Source organism: Benincasa hispida, chromosome 4, assembly GCF_009727055.1.
Source record: "Benincasa hispida cultivar B227 chromosome 4, ASM972705v1, whole genome shotgun sequence".
NCBI lineage: Eukaryota > Viridiplantae > Streptophyta > Magnoliopsida > Cucurbitales > Cucurbitaceae > Benincasa > Benincasa hispida.
Genome location: NC_052352.1, coordinates 57,259,584 through 57,270,793, shown reverse-complemented (window position 1 = coordinate 57,270,793; position 11,210 = coordinate 57,259,584). Strand labels below are relative to the sequence as shown.

Sequence of the window (11,210 nt, the reverse complement as noted above, 5' to 3'; positions counted from 1 at the left end):
GAACAAAGGCAAGGAACTTGGATCAGTGTAAGGTCAGAGAAAAAAATAACAATGTCAAGAAATATGCAAGGACAAAAAAAATCATTTGACACCCCGGTGGGAAAATTTTCTTTTTGAAATAAATCATGCGATGTCCCGAAATTTAGTAAAATCCTTTTGAAGGTTAAACTTGCAGTCCCTAGGTATTAGAAATATTTTCAGAGGATACTTGAATAAGAATTGAGGAAATTTTGGTGTATAGGATTTGAATGGAGTATCCTTGAGAAATCTAGGAGAAGAGAATTGCGGTCAACTTCCTAAAGGAAATCTTTAATTTATGCTTGAGGAAAAGCATTGTTTAAATTTGGGGGTGTGATAACGGTAGAAATGCACATTATTACAGTGCTAAATTCTTAAACAATGTTGGCTTGCATTTATAAAATATGTTAAATTGCGTCCAAAAAGCATTAAGTTCATAACATTGCGGTCGCATGCATTCATCGCATAGAAATAATTAATTTTTGTATTTTTATGCAGATTATGCATTGACGCAAGGCAAAAAGCGCGATCACAAGAAATCAATGGTCGAGCGCAGCATTACCACAAGGATTTGCGGTGATTTGTGCTCGCAAATATCTACTCAAGAAAGATTGTCGCATAGAGCCTATGAGTGTACATGCATCGGCTCTATGCGGCAACCTTCTTGAGCAGATTTTCGCGAACGGAAACGATCGCATAGCCTTGTGGTCGCAATCTTTTAATGTGTTTGGATGTTAATTTCTTTGGATCGCAATTCCGCCTTGTGCTAACGCATTTTCTACACAAAATACATAAGTTAGCTATTTTTAATGCGATGGACACATGCGATCGCAATGTTATAAACTTAATGCTTTTGGACGCGATTTTATATATTTTCACCGCCGCAATCCTTCATTGTTTTATATTTTTGCACTGTAATAACGTGCATTTCTGTTATCACACCCCCAAATTTAAAACAATACTTGTCCTCAAGCATAAGCTAAAGATTTTCTCTAGAAAGTTGACCACCTTCTTCTTTCTTAGATTTCTCAAGGTTGCCTTATTCAAACCTTATGTACCAAAATCTCCTTAATTCTTATTTGGGTCTCTTCTTAAAATATTTCTAAAATTTAGGGACCGCAAGTTTAATCTTCAAAAAGACTTTACTTGTTTCCAGGGCATCGCATGATTTTTTCATATAAAAAAAAAAAACTTGTTCAATTGAGGTATTTTCAAATGATTTTTATCCTTGCGTATTTTAGACATATATTTTTTTTTCTATGACCTTGCACTGATCCGAGTGCCTAGCCTTCATTTTAGCTTGCCCCCACGTGTATCATGCGGACATCCAATTACGAGCAAGGCGCTCTTTCTCAGTCTAAACTCATGCCCATTTTGCAGCAGAGTTGCAATCATTTATTTATGTGTTGATCACGATTCCTACCTTCGTTTTGGCTTGCCCCCACGTGTGTCATGCGGACATTCAACTACGAGTAGGATCTGATCCCAACGTTATGATATTTTTTTTGTAGTGCCTAAAAATAGCAAGGTTGAAAATGAATACCTCACCCCTAAATTTAAACGCAGCAACATTCTCATTGCTGAAAGATTGAAAGAAGTCATGCGATGCTCTTAGGAAATTACGTAAAAGTCAGTTTGAAAGAAAGCTGGTGGACCATAACTTCTAGAAATATTTCATGAGTTGACTATCCTAAAATTAAGTTGACTCTAGTATATATGAAAAAATAGAGGCATGCATTTCATCATTGAAATCATAATTGGCAAAGAGAAATAATGCGGTGACTTACTAAATTAATCAATGTGTAATGATTGCGCCGACTAAAGAGGATGCGATGATAAAATTATCAAAGTTAAAATGTTATGCGATAGAGCAAAATTTGGAATAAACAAAGTCAAGGAGAGATACATCCCCAAATTTTCTCTGTCGCCCACGTGAACGCATAATATAAGTTCATTATTGTGGCGAACTGCTCTCTTCGATTGCGGTGGAGGACTAAGCTAATTGCATCTTTCATGAAGCTCCTCCAAAATCGTTCACCACGATCGTTGCAATGAAAACATTGAGAGGGTCAAATAAAAAAAACAAAGTTAACAAAAATTTTTCTTTCTCTCTTTTTTTTTTTTTTTTGTAGAAATGAAAAGAGTAAAAAAGAATGTAAAGATGATAAAGGATATAAGGAGGTAGAAATTGAGTTCATGAAGATTTCAAAGGATATTTCAAAAAAAGATTGCGTCCATGATAAATCTGATTGCATAACTATCATAGGGATTGCTTATTCCTTTCAATCTGGGCTTTTTACGTCCAAGGCAGTTTTCTCTTCTTTTCCTCGTTCTTCTGGGATCTTTGATCTGCCTCAATCTGGAGCTTTTTCCTATTTAATGTTCATCATGATTTCTCCCTTTGTGTACATCATATTTTAGAACGACTTGCTTGATAGGAATGGTCGTCCCAAATCATGATGGGCTCAATCTTCATCCGCTTTATAGTCCAGAATGATGAAGTCTAGCGTAGAATTGAATTTTTCAATTGATACTGCAACATCGTTCAATTCTCCTTTGAAGTGTACTCGGGATCTATCTTTTGAGTAGGAGAGTCTCCGTCGTGGTCTCCCGCCGTTAGTTTGAGTTTGCCCATATTCAATCGTTTGAAAATGGATAGCGACATTAAGTTTATACGTGCTCCAAGATCGCATAATGCTTGACCACTATAGACCGCTCCAATTGAGCATGGTATCGTGAAGCTTCCTGGGTCGCACATTTTTGGTAGGATCATAGTATTTTGCATTACTACCACTGTAGCGATCTTTCCTCCATCATTCTGTTTCTTTTTCAATCCTTGCGGGAATGGTGGTAGCTGTACTTCTATTTCATGTTCTAGAGGCTCGAAGGTGGATGCAACTTCTGGGTTCATCTTCTCGAGCGCTTTTGAATCATATGTCAACAGGTTCTTTATTGTCACTGCATTTGTGTTGGTCCTGGTGGGCTCTTCCCCCTCTTCCGCTGTCATTTTTTTGCTTAGCAAGGAGACTGCTAGGCATTGTTCCTTTCCTGTACCCCCAGAGTTGCGAGGGAGCTCAGTTGAGCTCGGTAACGCTCCCTGCGGTCTATTTTTGAGTTCGCCCGTAATCTGTCCTATCTGAATTTCAAGATTTTAGATGAACATCACTTGATTCTGAAGCATTGATTCATTCTTCTCAATATACTGCTTCAACAAGCTCTCTAATGATGAAGATTGTGGTGCCTGCGAATTGCTAGCTTGATGTTGCATTTGACCGTTTGTTCACGGGAAAAATCCTAGTGGCCCTTCCTTTTGCGACAGAGGTTGATAGCTTTGTTGTTGATTTTTCCACATGAAATTGGGGTGATTTTTCCATCCGGGGTTGTACGTATCAAAGAAAGGGTTGTTCTTAATGAAGCATACTGGCTACGGATTTCTTGGGCATTCTTCAATCGGATGTGCTTCTCCACAGGTGACACAACTCGTGGTCATTTGAGCGATTGCGTTGACTTGCCCTTTATGCATTCCCGTGCTATTGATTGCGATGCCTTGTATTGGATTCATCATCGCGTTCATTTGGGTTTTTAGGGATGCAATGGCCCCATTATTTGCATCACTATCTTTAATTCTTTATCTTTGATCGGTTTCCCTCCAATCTTCATAATTCTTGGAAATGCGATCAAGTATATTTTTTGCCTCGTCATAAGTCTTATCGAGCAGACCACCAGCTGCTACCACATTGGCAGCCATTTGCGATGCAGGGTTCAATTCGTGGTAGAAAATTTCCATCTGTGAACAATCTGGTAAGCCGTTATGCGGACAATCTTTTACCAACCTCTTAAACCTCGCCTAAGCGTCATTGAGCGATTCGTCAATATCCTGTTCAAAATTGGTGATCAACTTCCTCGTTCTGGCGTTCTCTGTCAGAGGGAAGTACTTCTTCATGAACTTCTCAACTACTTGTTCCCATGATGTAATCTCCCCTAGTTTGAGAGAATAAGCCCATTTCCGTGCCAGGTCACACAACAAAAATGGAAACAATGTTAATCGAACCTCCTCGGCAGAGATGTTTGGGAACACAAACGTGTTGCAGATCTCAATGAAACTCCAGAGGTGGGCATTCGGAACCCCATGTCCCCGGCAATGGCGCCATAAACTTGATGACATAAAAATGGTTTTCTTTGTTATGCATGCACTGTGATGATGAAAGAATGTGATACTACGTCTAAGTATATGCATTTTTAACGATATGTTCGTAGTATGCGATGTAGTAGTGCTTGTCACAAGTTTCCTTGCGTTGAAACCAAGTATAATTTCTATGCAAGTTTCTCAGAATAATCCGAGGTCGAACATAGGGATTGTTTTCGTTAATGCATTACTTTTGTGATACATGCGACCGGTTTAACAATGAATAAAGAATTAGATTTATACAGGAATGTAAAGTGCGTTGATAAAATAAAATCCTAAACTAATATGTTACAAGATACATGATACATTATACACGATACTGAGTTCGAGAACTGACTGTGAAGTTGTATAAAGAATATATGTATGTGATGGCAAGTCTTTATGGATGTAGTGGAACGAGAGAGAATAAATATTAAAAACAATGCAAGTTTGTCAATTGCGTTAAACATGCAACTAAGGTTCTGCTTTCCCTTGGTGTACACCTCTCGGTGGTCGGTCGGATTCCCATATCTCTATGGTGAAATAGAGATGAACGTGATGAACGCAAGGTTGTTTCCATCTCTGGAAATACTTCTCGCTTTAGCTAACGCATTCTTCCAACCATCTCTCAATAGGCGGAATAATATCTTCACTTCTGCTCTCACAGGTGAAGATGCCGTCAAGTATGCTTTAGCTAAACTTAATTATTTCTTTAACACAAGTAACTCACTTGCTTAATTCTTTCTATTTACCCAAGGAATTAGGAAAACATCATGGAGAAAATGGATTACGGATGAATGAAAATAGACAGAGAGATGAAAATGGTAGTTATCATAACATTTAATCATAGAATTAAGCGTTCGATACATGGTGTGAATGAAAGATTAGAGAAGATGAATATAGATGATGAAAAAGAGATTAGAAATAAATACAGAAGAAGTGTCAATGTCTTGACATAGATTCCGAACGGAGGTTTTTCTTGTTGGCGTGTGGAAGTAATGGAGAGAAGAGCTTCCCTCTCAGGCTTGCTCTTCTGGTAGAAATGACCTTCACACAGAGCTTCAACGGCGAGGATTGGAAGGATTCCTTGCTCGGAGACTCACCTCTCGACCTTGTCTCGTGATTATCCCAAATCTACTTTGGACAGTCGCTTCAGACCAGTCTCTCTCTCAGAATCGATATATGCACTTCTCTATGTATTCTTGTATATTTCTCAGTTAATTTGCAGAAGCTATTTATAGGTGAAGCTTAGCTCTTTGACTTCGTGGTCCCCACTTTATGGTTATGGTAGTTCCTGAAATGGCGGAGTGAATATTCCTTCTGTTATGCAATCAACCCGTCAGAAATGTACAACTGAAAGCTGTACATTTTTCAGAATCCTCCGCAAATGCGTTGCTCTTTACATCTTCAAACGACCGCTGCATGCGGTGTTGTTTTTTATTACCGCATGCGGTTGAATTTGCGTTGATCATCTCTTCATTCCTAAATGATGGGCGCAATGCGATGTAGATGCGTTGTTTATTTTATCTTTGAGCCATGAACGCATGCGGTGACTGATTTCCTGCAAAACAGAAATTGAAACACTCTATTCTACTATCACAATGATGTTAGTGGGTGTATTGACGACATTTTATAATTCTCCCATTTCTTAGCCAATTTCTATAATATCGACGTAACTTTTCTTTCTTTTTACCACAATATCTAAATAAAACAGTATAAATAACTTGTATTTCTACAAGTTATCAGATCCTCGCCATGCCTACTACCAAACTGTTTTGAAGTTTGAATCATTCGCAGCATCACCGGTTTCATTTCGAATCTCAATCCGTCAAGAGCTAGCCTCATGATTCCTGGTGAGAAATCATAGAGGTTGCGCGACGCATAGTCCCTGATAGGCCTATTGCGGTCGTTCACCAATAGGATGGGAATCGGCATGATATTATTTGCATTTGGTGCTCTATCTTCTGGTTGCACTGCCATGTTTGGATCTTTTTCTTGTTATTGTTGTTGTTGGCAGCTGTTTCTTCTTCTTCTTCGGAAAGTTCTCTCAATCTCTGGGTCGTAATTTGGGCTTAGGATTATTTCCTTCACTTGTACGATGCCCGCTTCTTCTCTTACCTAAGGAGAAGCAGTGCACAGAGACTGAAAGTTTGCAAAGAAAATAAAAAATTTACTGTTAGAATACTTGTATTGTCGTAGTCCCTGGCAACAGCGCAAAAAACTTGATGTGTGGTTAGTGCGATGAAATAATGGTATAGAATGCGATGGTGGAATATGCATTGTGCATGCAAGTTTTCTCAGTAAGATTCAAGTATAAACCCTACTAAGTTGCATAGCAAGCCTAGGGTCGAACACAGGGACTAAGGAAAAAGTATGCGATGGTAATTTTCAATTACTTTGCGATGACAAATAAATCAATGCGTTGGTTGGTATGTTGTTTAAGGTATAAAGTCTATGCGGCGGATTTGAGAAAAGAGTTAATAATACAAAAGTACAATGAGTATGCAAGGGAACGGGTTGAGAAGGTATTTAGCTAACACTTCCTAAGATTGCGTTTATGTTATGCGATCATGCTACATACATACAACAGCAAGTCATCTCTCAATGCAAATGCTATAGCTTCTAGTTGTAGAACGCATGCGATGTATGCGATGATGTCTATAGGACTTACATCTAAGCCTCTATTCTTTTCTATGCGCGACGAATGACACACACATACACAAGGCGACCGCATATTACCATAACCTATTTCTAGGGTGCATGCGATGCATGTTGGCAAATAGAACTTATCTCTAAGTCTATCTCTTGCTTATGCAGATCTAATCTTGCTTTCTCAAGTATAGATTCTAACCTAGTTCTCTCAAGTCTTAGGTTCTTTCTTTAGACTCTCTCTTGAGTAGCTCTAAAGGGGTGATGGACGCAACATAAGACAAGATGATCGCATGCAATGAAGATCCTAGGTCATGTCAGCTAAGTACTTCTCAATCCATTCGAAAGTTTAGTTACTCAAACATATTGTAAAGAGAGTTAACAGATGTAGAAATACAAGTTCCATTCTATATATGAAATCGAAATACAGAATGACAATGTGAAATAAGGGTAAGGAGCCTGGTAGCAATTTCTTGCTTCCCACGGCTTTTACACTATTCTTCTCTACTCTACTCAAAAGATATTCTTGCTTTCGCAAGAGTCGGCCCTCTCTGTGTTTTCCACACTCCCTGACACTCTCTCGAGCTGATTAGGACGATCTTCTGGTGTCTTCTCTCTTCTCTCGCCTCCGCCTTCTAAGTATAAGAAAACTATGAACTAAGCTAACTATCTTCTATATGGTGAACTCTCCGAACTGAGCGAACTTCTTTAACGAAGGTGGCCTTCGGTATTTATAGAGCTACAGGGTGAAGATCTTTTTCTCTCAAATAATTGCACTGATGGGATGTCATTAATTCTCTATGTCTGATGCATCGAATAATTGTCACCAAAAAGTTAAGTGTACTTGTACAGTATCATTAACAGCTTGTCAACTTAATTCAGAATCGACCGTCATCAGCTTTCTATCCCATTGTGATTTATTAAGCTTTCACCTTGATGTGCCGACTCTATGCGGCCACCTTCTTGACCAAATTTTCGCAAACGCAAATGATCGCATAGCCTTGTGGTCGCAATCTCTTAATGCGCTCGGACGTTAATTTCTTTGGATCGTAATTCTGCCTTGCGCCAATGACTTTTCTGCACAAAATACATAAGTTAGCTATTTTTAATGTGATGGATGCATGTGATCGCAATGTTATAAACTTAATGCTTTTGGACGCAATTTTATATATTTTTACCATCGCAATCCTTCATTGTTTTATATCTTTGCACTGTAATAACGTGCATTTCTACCCATTATCACCTGGTAAGTCCAGGGTCGAACACAGGGACTACTGAGTAAATATGCGACAATAAATTTGACTCCTTTGCGGTGATGAAAACAAATAAGTTGGATGGTGTTTTGATTAAGTATATTTCCTATGCGACGGATTCGAGTAAAGAGTTGATGAAATCGAGAATTGCAATGAGTATGTGATGAACGGGTTGAGTAGGGGTTTAACTAACACTTCCTAAGATTGCGTACAAGTTATGCAATCATGCTACACACAAACAACAGCATGTCATCTCTCAATGCAAATGCCATAGTTCCTATTTCTAAGATGCATGCGATGTATAAGAAAATTTCGATAGAACTTATGTCTAAACCTCTATTCTTGTTTATGTGATGATGAATGATGCACACATATGCAAGGTGACTGCATACTATCATATCTTATTTCTTGGGTGCATGTGATGCGTAACAGCAAATAGAACTTATGTCTAAGTTTCTATCTCTTGCTTATGCGGTTCTAATTTGACTCTCTCAAGCCTAGATTCTAATCTGACTCTCTCAAGTCTAGATTCTTTCTTTAGACTACTCTCTCAAGTATCTCTAAAGGGTGAATGATGCATACATAAGAAAAAAAATGATCGCATAAAGTGTAAATCTTAGATCATGCTAGCTAAGTACTTCTCAACTCATTCAGAAATTTAGCTACTCATGCAAAGTATCGAGAGGTTGAACATAAGTTGAAATGAGATTTCCATTGTCTTATAAATTAAATGCAGAATACAGAATAACAATAGAATGTAGAGATAAGAAGCCCAGTAGCAATTTCTTGCTGCCCATGGCTTTTTACACTGTCTTATCACTCCAACTCTGCCCAGATGAATATCCTTGCTTTTGCAAGTGTTGGCCCTCTCTCCTTTTGTAGTGCTTCTCGGCAGTCTTTCGAGCTGTCCAGGAATGATCCCTCGGCATCTTTTTCTCTTTGCTCGTCTCCATCTTTTCAGTATAAGAATAACTATGAACAGACTAATGGCTATCTATTTTGTATATGATCTAACTTCTATATATATTGTGAACTCCTCTAATAATGGTGGCCTTCGGTATTTATAGAGCTCGAGGTGAAGAAGCTTTTCTCTCTAATGATTGAAATGATAGGTGGTCATTAAATCTCCTGCTCTAATGTGTCGATTAATGGTCACCGAAAGTTGAGTGTACTTGCTACAGTGTGTCGTTAACGGCTTGTCAACTAAATTCAGATTCGACCGTCATCAGTTTTCCGTCCCATCATGATTTATTTGATATCACCTTGATGCGCAGTCTTTATGCAACCACCTTCTTGAGTAACTTCTCACGAATGCATACAATCGCATGACTTTGAGATTGCAATCTTTCAATGTGCGCAGACACCTAATTCCAGACACCTAATTCCTTGGATCGTGATTTAACTTGCGCCAACGCATTTTTCCTGCAAAAAATAAGTAAATTAGCTACTTTTATGTAATGGCCGCAAGCGATCGCAATTTCTTCAGTTTAGCACTTTTGAACATGATTTTGTATATTTTTACCGTCGCAATCTCTCATCGTTTTACTTATTTGCACTGTAATAACATGTATTTCTACCCGTTATCATTATGCTAAAATCTAATGTAGATCAATGTGTTTGTTTTTTCAGTAAATATATCAAATAGCAATTTTCCATTAGTTGCCTTTTCTAGTTTTATAGATTTCAACTACATGACGTGGAAAGAATCCATTAAAACATTTTTCATGGTAAACGACCTCGAAGATTTCATAATTGACGATTCTCCTTAAGTCCCAGCCCTAGATGCACCACGAAATGTTCGTAATGCATATGAGGTGTCGACGAAGACTAATTCGAGTACCCGAGTTCACATTTTGGCAAGCATACCTGGTGTGTTGGCTAACAGATTTGAGAACATGGTCATTGCATATAAGATCATGGAATCATTATGAAAATTGTTTGAATATAAGTTCTCACTATTCAAGCAAAACGTGATTGATGACAATGAAACCAGTAGTGTCAGTTCCCAAGATAATCTCTAGTCCATATTGAATGTCAAGGGACTAAAAGAGAAATCAATTGTTGCCAACTTTGATGAAATTCATCGACGAGGATTGTCCTTTACAAATTTCAATGAAGCTTCGAAGATGGGCATGCGGATCTTGGCCACACTATCCACCAAACTGTCCTGCTGTCTGGATCATTTGTAACATTACCGGCTTCATCTCGAACCTCAATCCATCAAAAGTTGGCCTCATGATTCCTAGGGAGAAATCATACAAGTTAGGTAACGCATAATCTCGGATGGATCTATTGCGATCATTCTCCAGTAAGATAGAATTTTCCATTATGTTGTTTGTATTCGCGGCTCCTTCTTCCGGTTGTTCAACTATTCTATGAGTTCTTCCTTGTTGTCAACGTCTGTTTCTCTTGTTAATTTGAACACATCAACCTAACTCCAAGAACTAATTCTCAACTTGAATCCATTGTGCTACATAGGGGACCTTATGGATCTATAGCTTGAAGCTCCAACGGTACGTGAATAACTGACTAAACTCTTTAGTCACGAGATCCACCATCCGTTAACTGTCAAGCACTCCACTAAAGACCAACAGTTGCACTCTACTCACTACAGATATATTTCTGTATTCATATCAACCAATCAATAGTGCGATAACCCTTCACAGATCGCTCGTAAGTACAGTTGAACCAATTTACCATTTTGCCCCTGTAGTTACATCTAACTCCTTAAGTACCCTTGATTCCTCTAATGAACAATAAGTCATAGTCCTACTATGACTTGGTCCTCCTATTGAGCAGGGTATCGTAAAGCTGCTTGGGTCGCGCATCTTTGGTGGGATTATAGTGTTTAATTTTTGTGTTAATGCCACCGTAGCGAATTTTCCCGTGCTTCTTTTCTTCAACACCATATCCTTAAAAAACTTGCCATATTTGGGCATCTGCTCTATCACTTCTGTAAATAGAATATTGATGTGTAGTTCTTTTAATATTTCCAGAAAGTGATGATACTGACCTTCATCATTTTGCTTCTTTTTCAGACTTTGAGGGAATGGAGGTAACTGTAATTTCACTGTTCCATGGTCTGAATCAATCCTGCTAGGCTTCTTCCTAACTTCTGGTCCCAT

The 11,210-nt window shown here is 38.4% G+C and overlaps 1 non-coding gene across 1 annotated transcript; it reads left to right on the top strand.

Moving 5' to 3' along the window:
• Window positions 1-3,821: 3,821 nt before the first annotated feature.
• LOC120076960 lies at window positions 3,822-3,928 on the top strand. Its single transcript, XR_005481704.1, has one exon. It is a non-coding gene; the product is annotated as a small nucleolar RNA R71 (small nucleolar RNA).
• The last annotated feature ends 7,282 nt before the right edge of the window (window positions 3,929-11,210 follow it).